The following is a 25,561-nucleotide window of genomic DNA, read 5'->3' as shown; positions in this document are numbered from 1 at the left end:
TAAAATATAACAGAGGTGCTTTTCGCCTGGCAACTACGCTATAGATAGCAAAGATACTAGTTTTGAAAGTACATTTTGTGCTGTTGTTGTGAGTGGGGGGGGAAAAGAATTCAAGTCAAGTAATATGGAAGCTTTGTAGTTTTGGAAAGAAGTGATTATTCTATCCAAACCAAGAATGGCAAATCAATACTGATTTGCACAACTGCAGTCCTTTGTCTCAGTCTATTTGGATTTGCTGTTACAAAGTATGACAGACTGGGTGCCTTATAAAAAGCAGAACTTTTTTTCTAACTGTTCTGGAAGTTTGGGGATTTCAAGACCAAGACACCAGCAGATTCCATATCTGGTGAGGTCCTGCTTTCCGGTCCACAGGAGGCATCTGCAAGTGGCACCTGCGGTGGCAGAAGGGACAGGGAGCTCTCTCAGACCTCATTTATACGGGCACTAAGTCCCCCTCCCAAAGGCCCCATCGCCAAAGCCATCACCTCGGGGGCTAGGATTTCAACATGTAAATTTTGGAAGGAAGCAAACATTCAGATCAAAGCAGCCTTGTTCTAAAAAATGGCATTATTTAAAAATTATATATGTATGTAAAGTGTTGATATTAGATTCAAGAGGTGATACCAGTGATAAGAATGCCACAATTTTGGCAACTAATCCTCAATTTTTCCTTTTATTTATTTGGCCTCACCATATACTCCGATACTCTCTCCAATCCTTCTTATACTAGATTTCACCATAATGTGTTGTTTTACAAAATGCTTTACAATTTACATATTAAACTCACCTATTATAAGTATAAAATCAATATTTTCTTACAAAACTTACACAATTGTACAATTACCATAATCTGGTTTTAGAACATTCCTTCACCTTAAAAAGGTGCATTGACTACTTTTCAGTTAACCTCCAGTCCCACATCTCCCTCAGTACAACCAATAATCTGTGTCTAGCTTCATAGTTTGCTTTTAAGGGCCATTTAATATGAATTGAATTGTACAACATGCAGCCTTCTGCCTTAGTATAATGTGTATGGATTCATTCATGTGGGGGCATGTTTCTGATCTGATGAACCAGGCTGTCAGCATCTTCACCATTAAGTTTAGTGATAGCTGCTGTTTTTTCATAAATGTCTTTTACCAGGTGGAGGAAATTCGTTCTACTCTTAGTTTATCGAAAAGTCTGGTGTTGTCAAATGCTTTATCTGTATCTATTGAGATACAATTGCTGTTCTTTGTTCTATTAATATAGTATATTGCATTAATTGATTTTTAGATATTAAATCAACCTTGCATTTGACTTGGTCATAGTGCCTAATCCCTATTACATGTTACTTACTTAGTGAATTATGCTAGTACTTCATTAAGGATTTTTGCGGGTATGTTCATGATGGACATTAGACATTAATTTTATATTCTTGCAATATATTGTTCTGATTATTGTATCAGGATAATAAATACTGGCCTCAGAATAAATTAGTTGAAAAAGGTTCATTTTTTTTAAAAGTGTGTTAGTGATTTGGTATTATTTCTATTTCAAATCTTTAATATACTTGATATAATTCATCAATAAAGCCATAGGAGCTTTACTTTGGGGGAAGATTTTTAATTAATAATTTTATTTCTGAATGTGTTAGTCTACATATGTATTTTATTTCTTCTTGAATTGGTTTTGGTCATTTGTTTACTTTGAGGAATTATTCTATTTTAACAAAGCTATTTAATTAATGTCCTTCAATTTTCACAACATTCCTATTTCAATTATAATAGTCAGTAAAAACATCTTTTAAAATGTTATTACTGGTATATTTGTTGCTAGTTGAAATGGGCTCTTTTCATGTAGTTGTGAGAAAAGCATTCCCAAGGATCCACACTTGGGAGGGGGGAGGTAGTGATAAGATTTATTGGGATTGAAATGGAAGGCTGCACCCAGGCTCCTAATGTCTCCTCTTCGTCCGTCCCACTGGGAAACAAGTCCAACCTCGTCTTCACCAGGCCCAGAACAAAGGCCAGTGTCCAAAAACTCTCTGCCATGACTAAGCGTAGGCCAGGTTAGTCTCTGTCCCTGTCCAGCTAATACAGTCTCTGCTCCTGGCCACGCTCATGCTGGCACTGCATTGCTATACGCAGGTTCGCACTTGGAGCTGCTCTTGGAGCCCACACAGTTGCAGGACCCCAGGCAGCTGCTAAGCCCGCATGGCTGCTATGCAGAGAGAAAGGGGAGAGTGCACACGACTGGGTGAGAGAGAGTTTTGTTCATCTGTATTCTACTTTCTTGGGCTTGGGAAGGACCATGTGCTTTTTCAAACTAACCAATCAATTTCCCAATCCTCTTGGACTTGCATTGGGTTCCTCTCCCAGCCAATCCATTTCCTAGAATTTTCTGGTTCTGTGTTTCTTATCCAACCCCATCTTTTTTCCCAGGCTAGGTATGGCCCTTAGGTTGCCATCTTAGTTCCTACTGTGCATGCCTTAGAAAAAGCACTGTCCTCTTCACCATCGTTTCTTCTACTGCGCATGTGCCTAGCAGAGGCATTTTCCCTTTATTGCTTATTCCTTCCCCAAATAATAGCCTGGGCGGGTGAAGTGGTTGTACCCTAGAGAGATTGGAAAGCTGGGCCTTCCTCCTAGGGGTGTTAGGCTCCTTGGCCAGGCAATGCTGTAATCCCCTGGGGTGTCTTGAATGGTCTATATTGCCACCTGAAGCTTAGTTTGTATCATAGTGTTAATTGTAATTTCTATTTCAGGTGTAAATATTCTAATCCTACTATCTCAGCTTTTCTTTGAAACATTAACACATTTCTGATTTTGCTGGGTCCAGTCAGCTTTCCCTGTCAGGATTATTTTGGAAACAAATAGAGCACAGAAAATCTTCTAGAAGCACATAGTTGCTTAACATCCAAATTGTATAAGAACTTTTTAAAGATTATTAGCTAAAGTGTTTAAAACCATTTTGGAGTATGTAATATTATTGCTTAAAGTAAAATGAGTCTCATCACTCTTGCTAACCAGTGATGGCAAAATTTCACCTATTTTGAAGGTGTGACAAATTATTTAAAAACAAACAATGAAAGCCCTAGCCAATTTTGCTCAGTGGTTAGAGCATCAGCCCATGGACCTAAGGGTTGTGGGTTTGACTCCTGGTCAAGGGCATGTACTGAGGTTGCAGGCTGGATACCCAACCAGGGTCAGGGCATGTGCAGGAGGCAACCAATTGATGTGTCTTTCTCCCTCACTCACACCTTCCTTTCCACTCTCTCCAAAAAACAATGGAAAAATATCCTTGGGTTAAGATTAAAAAAATAAAAATAATTTTTTAAAAAATGAAAAAGTTAATAAAAAGCAATGCTGAGTTGAATAGAAATCTAATTTTACAGTTTAAAAGAGTATTGCCTTTTAAGAAGATGGTATTCAACTTTGGATATAATATATCTGAATAATCTAAATATTTTGATTAATGTAAATGTATTTGAAAATTTTTATACTTGGTTTTCAAATTTATGAATATTTGTTGGAATATTAAGCTATATCAATGTGAGGAAACAAAAATATATGGGAAAGCATTAGAAGCTGAACTAAAAAATCAAATTGGGGGAAAACATATTTTCTTTGTAAAAATAAAATGTGGATAGGCAGAATTGAAAGATTAAGGAAATGAGTACAAAAACAGTGTGTATCTTCAATCAATTTCTATTGCTAAAGGAATAAAGCAAAACACTTCCTCAAAAGCTAAGTTTCATTTATAATATTTCTTGTTTTTTAAATATATATTTTTACTGATTTCAGAGAGGAAGGGAGAGGGAGAGGGAGAGAAAGATAGAAACATCAATGATGAGAGAGAATATCATTGATTGGCTGCCTCTTGCATATCCCATACTGGAGATTGGGTCCGCAACCCAGGCATGTGCCCTGACCAAAATCAAACCATGACCTGCTGGTACTTAGGTAGATGCTCAACCACTGAGCTACTCTGGCTGGGCTATAGCATTTCTGGTACCTAATTTACTTTCAAATTGAAAATTTGAAGCAATAGGAAGACTACATGTCACCATGCAGGAAACTGAAAGTAACTGAACCATAACTAAATGTATATAAAAATATTAACTGTATTAAATATACAATGTGCATGTATATTGTGGATGATGTCAACACGAGTCATGTTGTCTATGATATGGCTGTGTGAACAAAGTTTTATCCCTTGTCCCATATGAGCACCACAAACCCTATAACAGTATATGATTTTGTGAGTCTTTGCTGAACATCTGCCCCAACCCAGGTGTAATTGGTCACTCTCTCTTTTTACTACATAGCAAAATTCAGATCTCTACTATAGCTTAATTCACAAAATGATTGCAACAACAGATTTACATGCTTCTTTATTTTTTGTAAAGTTTCTGAAGGCTGTGACCACTTCCTATTCTATTTCAGATATTTTTCAGACCTTTAACACTTACACAATGCACAATGCAATGCCTGATAAACTAAGCTCTACTAAAGAATTAATAGTAAATGCATGAATTAAATATATACAGCATATATCCCCATAAAATATTCATCTTCACTTTCTGGACTAAATTAAAGATGAAGTTCTTGTCAATACATTTATTTCCCATCTGTAGATGTATCAATATTTTAAAAATATATGGATAAGGACAAGCTATGTATGTAGATTGCTATCTACTCATGTTCAAACTCTATTTCTCTTCCTTAATTTGTTTTGTGACTACCCCACTGAGAACAATCCAGTGTCACTTAAGCCTAAGTGGGTATGTGGAGAAATGAAGTGGTGATTTCTTCCAGGTAACATCTAGTACTTTATTGCTCATTCATTAAGTAAGCAAGTGTCAGCAACTAACATCAGAATACATTTCCAAGTAAAATGTTATTTCACTGTTTCTAGATATTGATACTGACATATCAATGGTACCATGACTAAGGAAAATGTAGAAATTTAGGTCATTGTACTTTGGAATCTTTTCAAAACTTGGTTCATCCAAAGGAATGCATGATATTTCCTTTCCAATAGCTCTAAATAAAAATAGTGCCTCTCTCTCATTGAACTGTCTTACAGACTTTGCCCCTGGAAAAGCTGTATCTGTCCCATAACCTTTAGCATAGTGCAAATCTTTACCTCAGTCACTCTGAATTATTCAACATCTTATAACTTGAGATCCAAACATGCTGGGGAGAAAGTATCCACTGTCACTATGTGAGAAGATTAGCAAATCCTTTCCATAAAAACAACCATACAGATGGACAAAATTTATAAAAACAACCATTTTAGCATTCTGGATATCCACCAAAGCTTACATATAATATGGGAAACATTTATTCTTAAAAATTGCTTAATATCAGGTAGGAACAATGGTCAGTACAAACAATCACTGAAGAAAATAAGGTGACATTTGGCAAGTAGACATAACTCAATGAGCTGTGAAAATCAATTAACCAAATATAGTCTGTTCCAAAGAAATAAAAGATACAAATGAATAATACATTAACCATTTTTTCTTCTTCTTTTATTGTATTTATTTTGTAATTTGTCCTTATTGTTTAAAGTATTACCGATGTCCCTTTTCCCCCGCATCGACCCACCCCTCCCAGGCCTTCACCACACAGTTGTCTGTATCCATGGGCTGTGTATATCCTATATAATAAAAGGCTAATAAGCAAATAGACCATCCAGTGGAACAACCGGAACAACTGAACAACCATTCGCTATGACGTTTGCTGACCACCAGGGGGCATGTTCGAAACATGGCAGGTGTTGGCCATGGTGGGATGGTGGAACAAGTGAGTGGGGGCGCCAGACCAAGACGGGGCACCAGTCATTGTCATTGGGGCGAGCCTCTGATGGTTACTGAAAATTATTTGCTCCTGTGCGCCGGGGTCCTGCCCAGCGCTTGCACCTGCTGCTGGCACCAGCCCTGCTCACACCCGCAGCCAGCACTGGAGCCACTGCTCGCACCCACTGCCAGTGCCCAGCACCAGTCCCGATCACTCAGTGCCATCAGTGGGTGTGAGTGGTGGCTGCTGGCCTGATCACCCCTGAGGGCTTCTCCACCACCCCCTGTTCCTGAGGGTCAATCGGGGCAGCAGCTGCTGCTCACACCCATTGACAGCGTGAAGCAATTGGGGCTGGCACCAGCAGCGGGTACAAGCAGGGCTGGTGCCATCAGTGTATGGGAGCGGTGATAGCAGAAGCAGGGCTGTTGGTAGACAGGGGACCGGGGGCCAGGGCGAGAGGGGCCAGGCAGGGGTGTGGAGGATGGGCCAAGACCTGCCCCTGTGCCTACTGCAGCCTTGTGACCCACAGTTCCTTTCAAGGCGTACGAATCCGTGCACTGGGCCCCTAGTATGCATATAAATTCCCAGGTTAATCTCATAGAATACTGTGCAGCTATAAAAAAGAAGGAACACTTACTAGTACCCTTTGAGACAGCATGAAGGTACCTGGAGAGTATTAGGCTAAGTGAAATAAGCCAGTTAGAGAAAGATAAGTATCACATGATCTTATTCATGTGATACTTATCTTTATGTGGAACTTAATGAACAAAATACTTTAAACTTTAACCCAAGTTTGTCCTAAATTATACTTGCTAGACAATAGATAATAATAGAAAATTTTCATGCCTTTTCCCAAAAAATATTTTATATTTTAACTTTTATTGTTGAAAGTATTACATATGTCCCCCACCCATTGACCTCTTCTAGTCCACCCCAGGCCTTCACCACCCTATCTTATGTGTCCACAGGTTATGCATATATGCATACAAGTTCTTTGGTTGACCTCTTCCCACCCACCCTACTCATCCTTCCCCCTGAGGTTAGACAGTCTGTTCCAGGCTTCTATGTCTCTGGATCTATTTTGTTAATCAGTTTATTTTATTCATTAGATTCAATTTATGAGCGAGATCATGTGATACTTATCTTTCTCTGACTACTTGAGAGCTAAGTGTGCAGGGACAACACCCTGCCTACACATACATATACAGAGCACACACACATTCAACTACATGTATGTAGCTATTAGCAAGTGATAAATGAAAATAATAAAAACAAATTTTAGTTTATATATGATAACTATTTTAGGATGGTTTTATATCAATTGTAAAGTTTCAAATTTTTTTAAAAAATCTTAAACCCAAATAGTTTAAGAAGCAGTCATTACAGTATAGAAGCTGAGATTCAATCATGGAGAAGTCCTCAAGGATGTTTAAGCCTATAATTCAGGGGCTGAGGACTCAGCGCCAGTTACTAATGACCTAAGAACATCTTTCCAGACAAAATGTGTGACCAAACTCTTCTATTCAGAAAAATCATTTCCCTTGAGGTATTTTACTATGCTTATATTATGTTTAGATTTAGATTCTTTTTATCATAAGCATTGGTTGGGATAGATTGCTATTAATTGCAAGGCAGAAAATATATATCTAAAGGTAACTTACTATCAAAGTAACTTACTAGGAGTTGACTATTGCAGAATTGATTATTTCAGGGTGTCTTGATGCCAGCTAAGGCCGAAGCTCTCCTTAGGTTTTTGCTATTCTTGGTGTAACCACTTTCCTCCTCAGGCTACCATTCATGGTTATATGATGGCTACTAAAGTTCCAATCATGATATTTACTTAAAAACGTATCTAAAGACAGAGAGAGGGGTAGGTGGGATGTAGATAGATAGATAATGATTTTCTCCTTATTTCTTTTCTTTTTACTTCTTCATTGTTTTCTGGTTGACTTAACTTCAAATTATTTTTTAATTAGGGAGATAAATTTTCAAATCACACATGATTCTATTTATTTTGTGTCAGACAGTGTTTAGCACATTGTTTCTTCAAATGATGAAATTAAGATGTTATCCTATATAATAAAAGCCTAATATGCAAATTGTCCCCTCAAACGGGAGTTTGACCGCACACTATGACACACGCTGACCACCAGGGGGTAGAACATGGTGGTGTTGGTGGCGCAAAGCTGGCAGCGGGTGGCAGTGGAAGTGCTGCTGGCCCCGATGGACCCCAACAAGAGCGGGACCATAGGGGGATGGTGGAGCAGGTGAGCAGACAGCGCCAGGCCAAAGCAGGTGTGAGCAGGGCCCAATCGCCCTGCTGATTGCCCCGCAGACAGTGACCAACAGTGGTGGTGGGGAGGTGCATGGGGGCCTGTGGGCCCAGGTGCTGCCCAGGGCCCAGAGGTCAGCTGGGACCTGCCCTTCCACGCCAGATGTTCGCACTTTGATTGCCTGCCAGGCCTAAGGACCGTGCCCGTACATGATTTTCGTGCACCAGGCCTCTAGTTAGAATATAAGGAAGGAATGGATGTTGGTCTGGTGAATAACAGTGCCTGCCGTTGTGTGCTTTATTTTAAAACAGAAACTTGATTTAAAACATTTTTGAGGTGACAAAGAGCAACTCATGTGTAATAGCACTATAAAGTAGGAATGCTAATCTCAGAAGTTATGAGAGGTAATGTGAACTGGCAGGAAGAAAATGGAGACAGAAACATGTAGACTATATTCTGATCCTTAAAATTCATAAGTATCTGACCTACTAAGCTGAGACATGGAATGCTCATCCAGAACATGGCAAAAGGAAGAAGCTACGCCTGAAATGTGAAAGAGTATATACTTGAAGACTTTATGATGGTTACAGGAAAGCACAGAGATAATGAAGGAAATACTCTTCTAATGACACACTTGGTAATTTTGAGCAGATCATAAAAAAAAAAATTATTTTCTAAAAGAGCTGCCATGGATCTAGAGTCTGTTGGGTAAGTGCTTTATTTACTGTGAATTGCTAAGAAAGTTGCTTTGCAATTCTTAGTTCTAACAATCAAAGGGACTTTTTAGAAAGGGATAGTGGAAGTTATGTATTTACCTCTAGGAGTTACTGCTGTTCTGAATAAAAAATGCCTTTGTGTAAGCAGCAAATCCAAGCTAATTTGGGGGCCACTGTCACCACCAAGAGTGCCAAACAACTGCTGGGTTATTGTCAAGAGCAACTGCTAAGATTGCTTGATGGAAATAGTAGTGGAAGTCTCATTGTGGGGGGTTGAAGGTGAGCCTAACTACTCCTTTCAAAATATTCAGAACATGTTAACTTGAGAATGAATCATCTCGTATAGCATTCTTATTTGGGGATTGGGGATTAACATTGGTTGATATTTCATTGTATCCTCAATGAGAAGAGAAAAGTACACTGCTTAGAAAGAATCCTGGTAGAATAAGAAACCCAGAAACATCTATTGAGTTTTTAGATTATCCATATGGACCATAAAATCTGTTTCAGATTGCTGGACAGAAGCATGTGTCCTGGAGAAAGGACAATACACATATGAATAAATAGCTTATTATTATCATCATAATTCATTTTCATAATTAGACTGATGGTAATCTTGAAGTGTTTTTGGTGATTTAGTTCACATTTGCATGGACTCTGCAAGTTTTTTTAAATATGTGAAAATGTGTGCTACAGTGATATTTTTAACACCAAGTGTTCTCACCAGAAAGCAGGCATTTTTTTAAAATTCTCAAGAAAATTAAATACATTAGATTATGGCCCTGGCTGGTGATCTCAGTGGTTAGAGCAACTGCGGAGCACCAAAAGGTTGAGGGTTTGATTCCTGGTCAAGGGCATGTACCTGGGTTGCAGGTTCGATTCCCTGCTTGGTTATGGCACATGCAGGAGGCAACGAATCAATGTGTCTCTTTCACATCCATGTTTCTCTCTATCTCTCTTTGTCTATCCCTCTATCTCTCTCCCTAAAAATCAATGGAAAGAATATCCTCAGGTGAGGATTAAAAAAATAGATTATGTTCATAATGCTACCATGATTAACTGAAAGAGTAAAGCACAACTATTAATAATGTATGTAAGATATGCAAGTGATAACATATTTAGGGATAATCTGTTTGCCCTTTTGACATGAATTTAGGATAAGTTAACATTAATAATGCCAAGATATTTGCCTTGTAAGAAGCCATTGTTTATTATTTTGACTTGAACAAATTTAAGATTGTGAATATACTTCATATTCAAGCACTCATTTGGTTTCAAGCAATACATTCCTAATATGGTTCTGATAATTGTTTAGTGTTATCATCTCCATTTTTTAGAGTTTCAGTGAGCACACATAGCTAAAAGTGGCCCTGCCTTTCTAATGCCCTGTTGCCCAGATAGACCTCAAAAATAAGATACAGTGTCTCTAGGAGGCAATACCCTCTCACACTGTGATTCTCAGCATCCACTGTGTTCAAAATGTCTCTTCCTTTCCAATGCACAGAATATCGCTTACAGGAATTTCACGTGCTTTTGCCAGGTTAATTTTCAATGTGGTTCTTCTAAAACTTTACAATGCAGAGTGCTTGTGAGTAGATGCAAAATACACATTCTGACCATTCAAGCACTAAAATGCCTAGGAAAGTAAAAAGAAAAAATGACATGCAATCTGGCCTTTTGAATGTGTATTGTTGGTAAAATAAAATCATGTCTCCTGACCTTTGTCTAATATAAGATCCCTTTATTTTTAAAGCTGTTCCACATGCATTATATTTTTAGTATTAACATACTTGCCAGCATCAACCATACTGGACAACATTAGTGAAAGCAAAATTTCCACCATTGGAATTTGATTGTTAAAAAGCATAACAATGTATGTTTGTTTAATGCATATATTTTACACATACACACACACACACAGAATTTCTGACTCCTAGGAAAATGTTCATTTGATCATAGTTTAATTAGTTGTTTTTTATTTGTTACTGGCTGAATGTGATCTAGTAACCCCCATTTGAGAGTTACTAAGGGCCAGTAATCTATACAATTCAGGTATTGATTAAGTCTATTATTTTCTTCTGGAATTGTTTTATATGACAAGGAATCTTACCATGCCAAAATTATTCCACTACTTTTGCTATTCCTCCTCCTCTGTCTCTACTTCTTTTTCCTCTGCCTTTATCTCTCTCTTTAAATACAGTTGAGTTGTTAATTTTCTAAGGGCTCTAGCATATGACCTGTGCTTACCTGGATTAACTATAAAATCTGTTCAAGATGAAGGTAGCCTCTCTCCTTCATATGTGTATGCAATAATCCTAGGCAGTTTCCTGTAGGCCACAATATACTATGGATTTGTCCCATATTTTGTCATCAGCTGATCTTTAGTGCTCCTTGGGTGAGCAATCCATAATGATTATCATTGTTCTTTTTCTTTTATTTGACTGGGCTCTTTTCTAAATTAATTTTAATTTTATGGTTGACAATATTACAGATGTCCCCCCTTTGCCTACCTCCACTAACTTCTCTTATCACAATTCTTGCTTGCAATTCTGTGCTCTGGTATTATTAAATCTTCAGTCTGATAACTCAATACTGATTGCCAATACTGAGAGAGATATATATTTTTTCCATTATATTGACTATAATTGCTTATTTCTACAAGCTCTAATCTTGTCCAGTTTTTCATTTATTTATGGTCAGTCGGTATTTTTAATAATTGATAATAAGTCATAACCCACAAAACACTTTTAAAATATAATGACCTACACTATATTTAGTGTCAGGGGCCCACTTTTCCCTGTTTTGTCGGGAAGCGAAGGTAATTTATTTAATTTATTACTAAGAGTTGTATGACTGTAAATGAAAGGTGTGGAGGAGAGAGAGAGAGAGGAAAAAAGAGAGAGAGAGAGCTTCTCACACAGAAGAAACACTTTGAGGAAAGGCTTAGGAGTGGAAGATTGCAGAGCATGTTAGGGAAAATGCTAGTGGCTTAAAGCAGAAAATGTTAGGGAAAATGCTAGTGGCTTAAAGCAGAAGTGCATGGGAAAGAGAAAATGTGGTTCCAGTTAATTTAGGACAAATTGCAGAAGACTTATCAACATCTTTAGGCAGTGGAGTGGACTTAACATTTACAGTTTTTAGGCAAATTTAGAGAGTAGTTGGGAAACTCATAGTCAAGGCCATAGTCAACCATCAGTGGAGATTTAACTCTAGGACACTGATGATTAGTGCATACTTGAAAAAATAAAGTAGTATATTTTAATTTAGGTTTGAGGTTCAACTGAGGCATTTGTGTAACAGTTTAAGTTTGAGGTTTGATAGTCTAACTTTGGGGTTCAACAGGGACATTTGTATAATGTCCAGTAATAATTCCAAAATATGAATATGGACCCTGGAAAGATATTCTCCATTCAGTTTTATTAACATGGACATTTATTATTTTCTCTAGTGCTGCTAAGTATTCTAGAAAGTGCTGCACATTAAAACCTTAAATATTAATTTATTCATTTGAAATGTATTTAAACCACTTCTAGGTGTCCATCTATATCACTGAATCTTCCATTAAGGTACTTGAGGATAGATAGTCTTCAAGCTTAAAGACCCACCCATGCCCACATACACATATATCACATATATTAAAATAATATATATATTTTAAATCTTACACATAGAGGTGAGAATTATATAGGTTATTTCCATTTATGGAGCTAATTACAGTTACAACAATGAAATTTATAAAGGAATAATAAGGAGATAAAAACTATTAAGAGATAAAATATATATATATATAAATGTAACAAGTGAGATGCCTACTGACTGCAGAGTTGAAATTTATGATCCAGGATTGGCTTTTTTCACCAATTTTTTCTTCATATTTTTCAGAGACTAGAGCCAGCTAGCATCACTATTTTCTTCACAGAATTTTTAATGGCTTCAATATGATTTCCAGGCTAAATTTTGCCTGAGAGAACTTCCAGGGCTTGAAATTGGTGTATTGGATTTTGCACATGGAACAGATCAACAAATTGCCACCATTATTGGTTAAAGATTGCTCTGCACTCATATTGAGTAAAAGCATATCTGAATGTCATTTGCAATGTCATGAGCATAAGATGCTCCTTTAAGAGATCAAAGAACATTTGATTTTTAAAATAAATTAATCATTTAAATCTTTGTTTCTAATAAAGCTAAAATCATTATAGTAATTAATGTAACCACACTAGTTGAGTTGAACTATAAATAAAAAGTACCTTGACTTACGTCTAATTTTCTGAGGGTAGTATTGGATATTTGTTTTCTGAATTGATAATTTGGCAATTCAATTAACCTTTTGCACATGTTATGTACTGGGATAAGCAATTTACATTTGCCATCTGTTTCACTTTACAGAATCAAATTAAATGATGATATTACTATCAAATGAAAGGGATTTGGATATGCTATATAGCCACTTCATTTACTTATATTTTTAAAACAATTCAAATAATATTTAATGTGAAGTTAAGTGTGTATAATCTTCATTAGGTATATCATTTGATGAGAGCACAATTTTAGGTTATATAAGAATACATATTTTAAATATCTTTTCCCCATTCTTGACAGTTTGTTTTACTATTGTTTCTAAACTTATCACATTAATTTATTTTAATTTACTTTATTTTATCCATCAGCATTTATCCCCTCTATGCCCTCTTCCACCTTCACCCCCTGCCACAATCACTAACTATGCTATTGCCCAAGTCCATGAGTTCTTCCTCTTTTTTTCTTTCTCAATTCCTCTTCTGCTCCCTGAATCTCACCCGCACCCCGCCCCCGCCCTGACACACACACACACACACACACACACACACACACACACACACACACACCAGAGCTGTCTGCCTGCTCTCTATTTATGAATCTGTCTCTATTTTGCTTGGTAGTTAAGTTTGTTCATTAAATTCCACATATGAATGAAATAATATGGTACTGTCTTTCTCTCACTGGTTTATTTTATATTTATTCAATAAATGGTGTTTGGAAAATTGGACAGATCCATAAAAATAATAAAACTAGACCACCTGCTTATGCTTCACAAAAGAATAAACTCAAAATGGATTAAAGACTTAAATGTTAGACTTGAAACCATAAAAGCCATAGAAGAAAACATAGGTAGTAAAATCTTGGACATTTCTTGGAGCAATATTTTTTTCTAATATATCTCCTCGGGCAAGGGAAATAAAAGAAAAAATAACCAATGGAACTACACAAAACAAAAGAGTTTTTGCACAGCATGGAAAACTATCAACAAAAATGAAAAGACAACTCACTGAATGGGAGAACATATTCACCAATGGTACATCTGACAAAGTGTTAATATCCAAAAATTAAAAAGAACTTATAAAACTCAACACCAAAAAAAAAAAAACACAATGTAATTTAAAAAAAAAAAAAGGGCAAAAGACCTGAATAGTCACTTCTTCAAAGAGGACATACAGATGGCCAATGGACATATGAAAAGATACTCAATGTCACTAATCATCAGAAAATGCAAATTAAAACTACAATGAGATAACACTTTACACCTGTCAGAATGGTAATCATCAATACATCAACAAACAAGTGTTGGTGAGGATGTGAAGAAAATGGAATCCTTGTGCACTATTGGTGGGAATTCAGATTGGAGCAGCCACTGTGGGAAGAAGTATGGAGTTATCTCAAAAAATTAAAAATGGAACTGCCTTATGACTGAGTGATCCCACTTCTGGGAATTTATCTGAAGAATACAGAAACACTAATTCGAAAGAACATATGTGCTCCTATGTTCATAGCAGTATTATTTACAACAGCCAAGATTTGAAAGCAGCCCAAGTGCCCATCAGTTGATGAGTGGATAAAAAAGCTGTGGTACATTTACACAATGGAATACGACTCAGCCATAAAAAGGAAGACAATTTTACTCTTTGTAACAGCATGGATGGACGTGGAGAACATTATTACATTAAATTTTGTATAAATGTTTTTGTATTAGTGGATATTATTTTATTAAAATTCCCATCTGTTGGTCCAGAGAAAACAAATAATATAATGTCATTTTGGCCCAATGTTTCTAAGCCATGCAATGTTTATTTTGTGTCATTCTATTTCATTTTAGGAAAATCCTGATCTCTAGCATCTTACCAGTTCAACTTTGGACTTTCTTGTGCCAACACAGGTTGCATCTCTCTCTCTCCCCCATTCCTGAAAGTTATTCACACATAGTATGTTATTGATTTTAAAGTTAGTATTTCAAGTGTTGGAGTAGATATTTGAGTAAATACAGAATCATTCTACTTTATGTTTATATTTATCATATCAAATTTCACTAACCATCCCTCCAAATATATTTACCTCTTTGTAATGCCTGTCTTGAGGTACACCTTTCGGCAATAAAAGCTTCAGATAATAAGTACCTAAATATCTAAATTACTTAAATAAAAACTCACCATGTGGTATTAGAAAACATTGTATCTGTAAATTTTATGTAGAAACTAGAGGCCCGGTGCACAAAATTCATGCACTGGGGGGGGGGTTCCCTCAGCCCAGCCTGCACCCTCTCCAATCTGGGACCCCTTTGGGGATGTCCGACTGCCAGTTTAGGCCCGATCCCACAATCCAGGACTACTGGCTCCCAACCGCTCGCCTGCCTGCCAGCCTGATCACTCCCCTGTCAGCCTGATGGATGCCTAACTGCTCCCCTGCTGGCCCGATTGCCCCCAACTTCCCTCCCCTGCAGGCCTGGTCCTCCCCAACTCCCCTCCCCTGCCAGCCTGGTCACTCCTAACTGCCCTCCCCTGCTGGCCTGGTCACCCCTAACTGCCCTCCCTTACTGGCCTGGTCGCTCCTAACTGCCCTCCCCTGACAGCCATCTTGTGGCAGCCATCTTTGACCACATGGGGGTGTCCATCTTGTGCGAGGGTGTGAGAGTCAATTTGCATATTATCTCTTTATTATATAGGATAAACACTATTAAAGTATCTTTAGACTTTTGAAAATGTAGCTATGTAAAGTATCATCGAATCACTCAATTATTGCCAGAGTAGTCTGAAAACATTCCAACAAATGCTTCATTTATTCTTTTTTTTTTTTTTTTTCCTGACTTAGTATGAATTTACTTTCACCTGTATCCTCATTAATTTATCTTTCTTTTTCTGGCCAATGTGAATCAATTGAGCAGTACACCAGACTGCATAATAAAGATTTCAGAGAAATATTGATAATGTTTATACCATTAAGTGTCCTTTTACTCATAAATATCAGACATCTTCTTAGTAATTTTATTCATAGTCTATTTTTATTCTAGGAACATTTTATAGAAATAAATATGTATTACCCTATAGAGGAGTGGAAAAGATACCCTCACATGGAAGAAATGAAATGTTTTGAGTTTTACAAAGACATTCAAATAGACTGAAGCTTTGGTGATTAAATTGCCTATCTGTAGCCAGGATAAACTTATTTTCAAATATTTCTCCTTGCTTCAAAATCTACATTCCCATAGGTTAAGAGCCCCAAATAATACAATGTACATTTTCATTCTCCAGTGATAAACAATTTAGCTCTCTTTAATATTTCATTGCAGATCTGTTTGAAATTTGTGTCTCTGAAATGATTTCTTGAAGGAATTAAATAGCAATTTGGAGAATTTTATGCATAATATTTTTGGATACTGCACACAAAATAACAGATCCTAAATTCACAAATTTTAAGTAAAGAAAATACACCAGGAAATTCTTGCAGGAAAAAGAAACCTCATTATTCAATAGCTCTAGTTTTCTGAAATTTTAAGCATTGAGTCTCAAATGACTTGGGTCAGTTTGGAAAAACACACACATAAAGGCACTGACAACAGTTTAAAATATAAGCATGAGGCTGAAGGTAAAAACGTCACCCATGTTGTAGTTTACTTGTAGTTGCTCATCACCTAAGTTCAGTAATTTTTCTTGTTGAAATAGTTATAATAATATTTACCTTAGGGGACTTGCAATAAAATTACATGAGCAATAAAATAGCTAGAAAATAAACTAATTATTCTTAGCATTTTTTTGTGTCTGTGCTTTGGTAGTCTGTCATTAATTTTGTAAAATTCTCAGCCATTATTACTTCAAATGTTTCTTATTTTTCTTTATCACCTTCTCTTTTTGGTATTCTCATTACAAATATATTATAAACTTTGAAATTGTTCCTCTGTTCTTGGGTATTTTGGTCCCTCTTTTTCATTCTTTCATATGTTTGCATTTAAGTTTTAGAAGTTTCTATTAACATATCTTCTAGCTCACTGATTATTTCCTTAATATATCCAGTTTACTGATATACCCATCAAATGTATATTTTTTATTTCTGTTGTATTGTTTTGATTTTTAGCATTTCCTTTTCTTTCTTATAATTTTCATGTCTCATACATGAGGTTTTAGAGTATCTGTCTAGAAGTTAAACTGTTTGGTTTCTTGTAGTGGTATTCGATGATGACATTTCTGTATTGTTTTTGTTTTTGTCACCCTTGCTGTCAATGAATTTTTCTAAAGACTCATTAACTAGGGTATGAGCATTGTAATTTTTAATCTGTAATCCCACTGTCATACAGCACTCTGACTGATGTGCTGATAAGGTGTGAAGGGCAGGGGAAGTATCCTATAGTCCTCTGGTTAATTGTCATCACACTAGTCTACACTGAGCCTCTAGCCATTTGTCAATTAGAATTTAAAGTCTTCCTTACCAACATTGGTTCCAGCTTGGGCTTCTGCTCTTGGGCTGCTATTCCTGGGTAGTTATGGACTGATAGCCACCTGTCTCTCATTTTTCTATTTTGGAGGCAGAAGTTTGCCATGTGGCCTCAATTCTGTGACGGATCTAAGAAGAGCTGTTGATTTTCAGTCTGTTCAGTTTATTTTTCTTGTTTTGAGAATGGAAGTGATGACTTCCAAGCTCACAATATGTCAGAGTAGAAAACACTAGATTTTGCTTTTAATATTTAAAATTTCAAAACAAATGATAAAATCCTTAAAAAGATTTACCAAAGTAAAACTTCAATTAGTATATTTTTATTATCTGCTTCAATATCTTAGAACTTAAAAGGTAACTGGATCATGAAAAATGTTAAGATATGAAATGTATTTCTCTTTGTCTTAGGCAATTGATTCTTTACTATAATTCATCATCTATAGAAGTAAAAATTTACAAGAGTGTTCACTGCTTATTATCAAAGAAATTTAATGCAATGTTAGTATGGATTCAGGTTTTGCCATTAACATTTAACTTTAATGTAGATTTTGGAATGATTTAACTAAGTGACTGGAGAATTTCAGTTTGCTTCAGAGAACATAAGAATCTCTTGTTTGGCTTTAGGAACTTATTTATTAGTAAAATTAAAACGTAAGTCCTAAAGTTCAGAATACTTTGAAAGTTTAGAATAAATAAGCAAATATTTTTTAAATGTTGTCATGACACTTGTACCCTACAACTTGCATTTTTGCAAATGCTCCATAGGTCTGGCGCCTGCAGCAGTAAATGGTTTAGCCATCAACTTGTAAATGATTTCTGAAATTTGTTGGAGGTTAATTCTTTGCCTCATTGGCCCCCCAAAATGGACAAGTAGTAATTGATTTTGATGGCATTCACAAAGTACCTCCTCTTACTGAATAATAGGGTAGCACTCACAGATATATCCCCAGGATACAGGAAAAATTAAGTTTAGAGGTGTCATTAACAGTTTATTCTTATGCATTAATTCAATCAACCGTCAATATTTGTGTTGCTTTAGGGAAACTACCAATTCTAAAGTGTCAAAATGGAGAGGAACCAAGATGGTGGTGTAGGTAAAAGCAGTACTCACATCCCCCCACAACCATACCAAAATTACAACTAAAATACAGAGCGACCATCATTCAGAATTGCTGGAAGTCTGGCTGAATGAAAGCCCTAAAACTAGAGAATTAAAGAAGCCACCTTAAGACTGGTAGGAGGAGTGGAGGTGCAGAACATGTGGTGTACTTTTAATTGGGAGGGATATCTTGGCTGCAGAGGTATCCCATGAGGAGCAAGGGGTCCAAGCCCCCCACCAGAACCATCAGGCCAGGGTTCCAGAGCTTGGAAGAAAATTCTCCATAACTTGGGTCTGTTGAAAAACAGCAGTGAGTGTAGCTGAGTAAACACAGACACTGTTGGAGTCCCAGGCAGTTCCTCTTAAAGGGCCAGCACAGGGACTTACTCAGACTTACTCCCTCTGAGCTCCAGCACTGGGGCAGTGGCTTGTGGGATCCAGGGACATAGAGGATGGAACTGTATTGTCTGCCATCAGAGCAAGAACTTGGGGGTGGCTTTCTCCTAGAAAGGGCTACTCGCAGGGGTCATTGTTCCTACACTGAGACCTCCCTCATCACAGAGCTGACTGGCAGCCATATCTAAGTTTCCACAAGCCTGGTCCACACTGTTTTCTCTGCCCTGGTGATTCCCTGAGAAACCAACCCACCCAATTTGCAGCTCCACTCAAGCTGTTTCGCAGTGGCTTTTCCATATAAATGGCCTGTACTATCTCAGACTTTCCTAAAATCTCTCAAAGAAGTAGCAGCTGGACTCAGCATGCCTCATACCTTTTGATGAGTGGCCCAAGACCTCACACAAGCAGCAGCTTGCCAAGATTTATAGCTTGGTCTCTGCTAGGAACCTCCAAACCCAACACAAGTAGCAGCCATCTTTAGATCACTCTGTAGCTCTTGCCTAATGGTCCCAGGCAGCGCACAGACAGTGGCTGACTTTGCACCTCGCAGGAGGCCCCAGAGCCAGTGAACTCTGTGGACAGCTTCAGACCACGTGAGGCTACAACCCTACCACATCCATGAGCAACATACACAAGGGGCAGACTCGGTGAGCACCAAAGCCCCTCTGAAGCAAATCCTGCTCCAAAGGGGTGTCTCCTGCATAACATCTCTTCCACTTTAGTCACAGCTGGTCCTCACAGCCAATTGGCCTGGGGGTCAATTCCTTCCAGTGACACTAACGACAATCAAGGCTCAACTACAACAGGATAGTGCACACAGCCCACACAGGGGCACACCTAGAGTGCCCAGCTCAGGTGATTGGAGCGGCTAAGCAACTTGGCCCCACAGGACACCCACTACATAAGTCCACTCTACCAACTCCAGGAGACATAGCAGCTCTATCTATTATATAGAAACAAACATAAGGAAGCATCCAAAATGCAGAGACAATGAAACATGTCACAAATGAAAGAACAAACGAAACCTCCTGAAAAAGAACTAAAAGAAATGAAAACAAGCAAACTGCTAGATATAGATTTCAAAATAATGGTTATAAGGATGCTCAAGGAACTTAGTGAGAATGTGAGGGGACTTAGTGAGAATTTCAAGGAACCTAGTGAGACCATCGAAAACATGAAAAAGGACCAGTCAGAAATGAAGGATACATTAACTAAAATGAAGAATAATTTGTAAGGAATCAAGAGTAGAGTAGAGTTTTCTGAGAATCAAATCAACGATTTGGAATATGAGGAAGCAAAAAACACCCAATCAGAAAAGCAAAAAGAAAAAGAATGAAAAAATAGGAAGATAGTGTAAGGAGTCTCTGGGATAATTTCAAGTGTACCAACATTCACATCATTGGGTTACCATAAGGAGAAGAAAGGGAGCAAAAAAAATTGAAAACCTATTTGAAAAAATAATGACAGAAAACTTGGTGAAGGAAATAAACTTAGAAGTCCAGAAAGTGCAGAGTCTCAAACAAGTTGAATGCAAAAAGTCCCACACCAAGACACATCATAATTAAAATGCCAAAGGTTAAAGTCAAAGAAAATCTTAAAAGCATCAAGGGAAAAGCATTTAGTTACCTACAAGGGAGTGCTCATATGACTATCAGCTGATTTCTCAACAGAAACTTTGCAGGCCAGAAATATTGAAAGTGATGAATAGCAAGGATCTACAACCAATATTACTTTATCCAGCAAAGCTTTCTTTTAGAATTGAAGGTCAGATAAAGAGCTTTACAGACAAGAAAAAATAAAGGAGTTCATCACCACCTAACATGAAATGTTGAAGAATCTTCTTTAAGATGAAATCAAAATAAATGAACAAGTAATCTAATGAACAAAATAAACTGATAAATAAAATAGAACCAGAGGCACGAAAACAAGGAACAGATTGAAGAATCTCAGAGGAAAGGGGGAGGGATGGTGGAAAGAGATTAACCAAAGAATTTACATGCATATATGAGTTACCCATGGACACAGCCAATAGGATGGTGAAGTCCTGGAGTGAGGCTGGATCCAGGTGGAGGAGGGCAATGGTGGGGAAAATGGCGACATCTATAATACTCTCAACAGAAAAGATTTTTTAAATTTGTTAAAAATTAAAGTGTCAAAATGGTTTATATGCTTTACCAAGTATCCTACATTTAAATAAAATATCCTAAAGAATATCTAGTCACTGTTTAAAATACACCAGAATAGGTGTCATGATTACCTCATTGAAGTAATGAACTTAATATAGCTCATCATTACTGTTGAATATGTATCACACAGAGTTAGAAGGAATATAGCCAATATTGAATCCACCATGGAAACTACGGTAGTCATTACAATCAACTCATTACCCCCAAAGATATCTACTTTGAAATTTCTCAAACATTTAAATATGTCACCTTACCCCTGTCAAATATATTACCTTACCTGGTAAATATGAGTAATTAGTCATCTTAAAACAGAAAGAATATCTTGGTTTATCAAAACAAACACAATATAATCCCTGGGGGTCCTAGTAAGTGAATGATGAAAGCAGGAGGATTGGGGTCTGAGAGAGTTGAAGGTGCTATGCTTTTAACTTTGAGGGTGGAGGAAGGAGTCATGAGCCAAGGCCTTCAGAAGCTGAAGAAGAAAGAAAAAGGACTCTCCTCCTAGAGTCTGTAGAAAAATGCTGCTCTGTGAACAACTGGAGGTTAGCTCCGTGAAACCTATTCTGTACTTCTCACTTGCAAAGTATAAGGTAATGTCTTTGTATTGTATTGAGCCACAAGGTGTGATAATTTGGTACATCCACAATAGAAGATATATAGGCACATAAAGTCTAAAAATTCTAGGGTACTCTTTTCTATTTAATTCTAGGATACTCTTGATGACTGATGACAACATGATGATAAATCATTTTTAATTTATTAGTGTGTGAAAAATAAATCTTATGTATAAGCTAACAATCAGATGAACTCTTTCTATGTAGATTTTATTCCTATCTCCATTTTACAGATGTCAAAACAGAGGCTTTGAGAGTTTATAGAACTTGCTTTGATGGAATTAGTATGACCAGAGTTTCAGCCTAACAAAGGGAGTGAGATATTTTACAGATGCCAAAATTATTTATTTAATTATTCTAAAAATAATGAAAAACAATGAGCTAAAGAGTCTTCTTTTCCCGTAATATGAGAAAAGATACCAGGAAGGCCACAAATGAGAATGATACTGTGCCTGTCCTTAGAAATTTACACTCTAATTGAAAATCGTACAATCCGAAATGTTCAGATGAATGTTTGTGTCTGTAAGTATTATTCTGTGTTCAATAATAACCCTTGGCTTAGTGTTTCCACATTTCAATTAAATAGTTGGGTGGAATGTATCCAAACAATAAGGGGAAATATCAAATTGAATCCAGAGTCCATCATAACCTCAAGTCTCCCTTATCTAGGAGGCTTATTGCAATGTATTCTCATTTTTTCCATTTAAATATTCACTTTCAGCATCTTTCATCTGGTGAAGGTTTGTGTTTGGTGAAGTGTGATGACTATTGGAGCCAAATTGACCTCTGAACGATTCAAGATATGGAGTAATTCAGAGCACCAGTTTCCTCATCGATAAAAATGTTTACTCTAAAAGTGATTTAATAAAGTAATGGGCTTTAATGACCCTATATTAGAATACTGCCAGAAATTCAATAAATAAGGTCACTGCTATTTTGCATTTTATATATTTTTAAAGTAGTATATGCTCCACTTTTATCTCAGTTTCCAGGCCTTGTAAAATATAATTTAGATCATATTCCTGAAAGTTGTTAGTATGCGTTATTAGTATCACTAACCAAGTTTGCCTGATTAAATCTTATCCCCTCTGCCTATCTGATGTCATTTGTAGGGAAGTAAAGGATGCATTGCCTCCCTTCATGCTCCTAGTTCTCTGACCTGCGTTTGACAGAGTCACGCTCTGGGCCTTTGAGGCTGAAGAGTCACTAACAGGTCTGCTTGATAGAATGGCTGGGGTGGAATTGCTCCTCAGCTCCACAGCTTTGCTTGGAGACTGTGACTGCTCTCTCAAAGCTGCCTCAGAGCCAGCTATTTAAACAATGGCATTTCCCCAAAATAGGCCTTTATGACAATTCTCCTCTCTAGAGTTGGGGCTACCGACTCAGTGAGCTCAGTTTATTTTCCTTTACTTTGCTGATAGCTGTCAGAGTCCTTTCAGAAATGCTGCCGAGGATGGAGTGTAGTTTTCTTCCTTGGCTACCTTTTAATAGGAGCAGTTGGTTTTCAAAAAGGAAATATAACAGAAAAACATTTTCAATAGATTCTAACTTAGTAAAATTTGTAATAGAATTATGGTCCTTTTACATTTTACCCTTGACATGTTTGGAAAGGTCTTTTTATTTTATGTCTTTTTGCTTTATAATTTTTAGCAAAAATGCAGCACCATATTTTATTTTAATATGCTACTCTCTATTCATTGCAGTATTTTTTCCTTATGATTCACAGTCTTATACTTAATTCTAATTGACTAAATATTTTAATGGATAAATGAATGAATCAAAACATAGAACATTTAGAACAAATTTAAAAATGTTTCCAGAATCTGATCCACTTTGTACTTCATCTGATTACTGTAAAATTCTACTTTATATTTTCCCAACAGCAAATCCATCTTTTATATTTGAGTCAGCTGTATTCACTATAAGAGTTTCTCAGTAGGTCTGGATCTAAAAAAAATGGAAAGGATCATTTTTCAGTACTTCAAGGGCAGTGTATTAGGAAAGGCAGATGGTATTTTCTCAATGGTATTTGTTAGCACAAAATATTATTGTGTATTTACTTTTAATTTCTTATTAAATATCATATGCCATAAGTAGCAATGATTTCTCAGTATAAGATAGTATGTTTTTGATGATGCACAGTTTTTAAACAGTTCATAATCCTATATAATAAAAGGGTAATATGCAAATTGACCCTAATGGCAGAACAATCAGAACAACCAGTTGCTATGATTCACACTGACCACCAGGGGGCAGACACTCAATGCAGGAGCTGCCCCCTAGTGGTCAGTGTGCTTCCACAGGGGGAGTGCCGCTCAGCCAGAAGCCAGCTCATGGCTGGCCAGCCCAGCAGCAGTGACAGGAGCCTTTCCCACCTCCATGGCAGCACTAAGGATGTCTGACTGCCAGTTTAGGCACACTCCCCCCGGGCTGCCAGAGGGATGTCTGACTGCCAGCTTAGGCCTGATCCCCTGGAGAGCAGGCCTAAGCCGGTAGGTGGATATCCCCTGAGGGCTCCTGGACTGCGAGAGGGCACAGGCCGGGCTGAGGGACCCCTCCGAGTGCACGAATTTTCATGCACCAAGCCTCTAGTTATTAATAAATGAATCAGAAAATGAATGAATGGTGTAAATTTACATTAACTTGTAAAGAAATATTATAAATGTATTATATAAAAATTAAATTAATAGATTCACAAAAAAGCTTTTCTAAGAAGCTATATTACTATAGTTTGTACATATGTTCCTAATTATGTTAATGGCATAAATAGGTATCATTGTGATCATATTTATTTTATAGATGTAAAAAGAGAGTGAAGATCCAATATGTGTCCACTTTCAGGATGTTTGGTGGCAAATATGGAGTGATTCTCATTATTGGTAGTGCATTCAATATCTTAATCAGATTTTAATGTGACTAAGGAAGAAAGTGCTTTGATGAAATATCTTCTAATGAGCATAATTTTAACTACTGGTGTGACCTGTTATTTTCCATGTAGAGGTACAAACTGCATCACATTAAGAGCAAGCAGGCAGCTTGGTGGGTGTGGCTCCATGGTTGAGCATCAAGCTATCAACCAGGAGATCAGGGTTCCATTCCTGGTCAGGGTACATGAGGGGTTTGTGGGCTCTATCCCCAATACGGGACGTGTAGGAGGCACCCGATCAATGACTCTCTCTCATCATTGAGGTTTCTATCTCTCTCCCCCTCTCTTTTCCTCTCTGAAATCAATAATTTTTTTTAAAGAGCAACAGGCAAATTTCAATGAACCAATATCCTATCTGCATAAGGTAGACTATTATACAGATTCCTTAATGACCCCACTTCACAATATTTCTCGGTCTCTCTAGGGTGTGTCACACACATAATCCTCTTCTGTCCTTTTGCTCGTTTTCCTCATTGAATTCCCTTCTTCCAGAAGCCACTTGAGATTGTATTTTGCTGCTGCTCTTACCCTCCTCTACAGCAAAGGACTCAGATAAAAGTCCTTTTGTTCCCTGATCTGTCATGTGCCGAGCCATGCCCTCTTCCACATAAAAGTGGGAAGAACTCTCCTTTCTCTACTTGCCTCACACTATTACCTGGGCACCAAAAAGGAAAAAAAAAAAAAAAAAGCTGCATTTTATGGAGTCCTTTCTGAAAACAGATGCTTTATTTGCCTTACACAGACTCTATCTTTACAGGTTTTCTCCAAACAACATAGCCATGAGGTTGTGGTGTACAGAGCACGTCCACTACTTGGGACAAACCAC

The 25,561-nt window shown here is 37.2% G+C and overlaps 1 pseudogene; it reads right to left on the bottom strand.

The window, feature by feature from the left end:
- The window catches only part of LOC103295960 (ras-related protein Rab-21-like), a 66,842-nt pseudogene extending 41,512 nt beyond the window's left edge, over positions 1–25,330 (bottom strand).
- Positions 25,331–25,561: the final 231 nt, after the last annotated feature.

This window comes from Eptesicus fuscus, chromosome 14, assembly GCF_027574615.1.
Source record: "Eptesicus fuscus isolate TK198812 chromosome 14, DD_ASM_mEF_20220401, whole genome shotgun sequence".
Taxonomy (NCBI): Eukaryota; Metazoa; Chordata; class Mammalia; order Chiroptera; family Vespertilionidae; genus Eptesicus; species Eptesicus fuscus.
The sequence above is the reverse complement of the archived record's forward strand: the minus strand, read 5'-3'. Positions and strand labels throughout refer to the sequence as shown.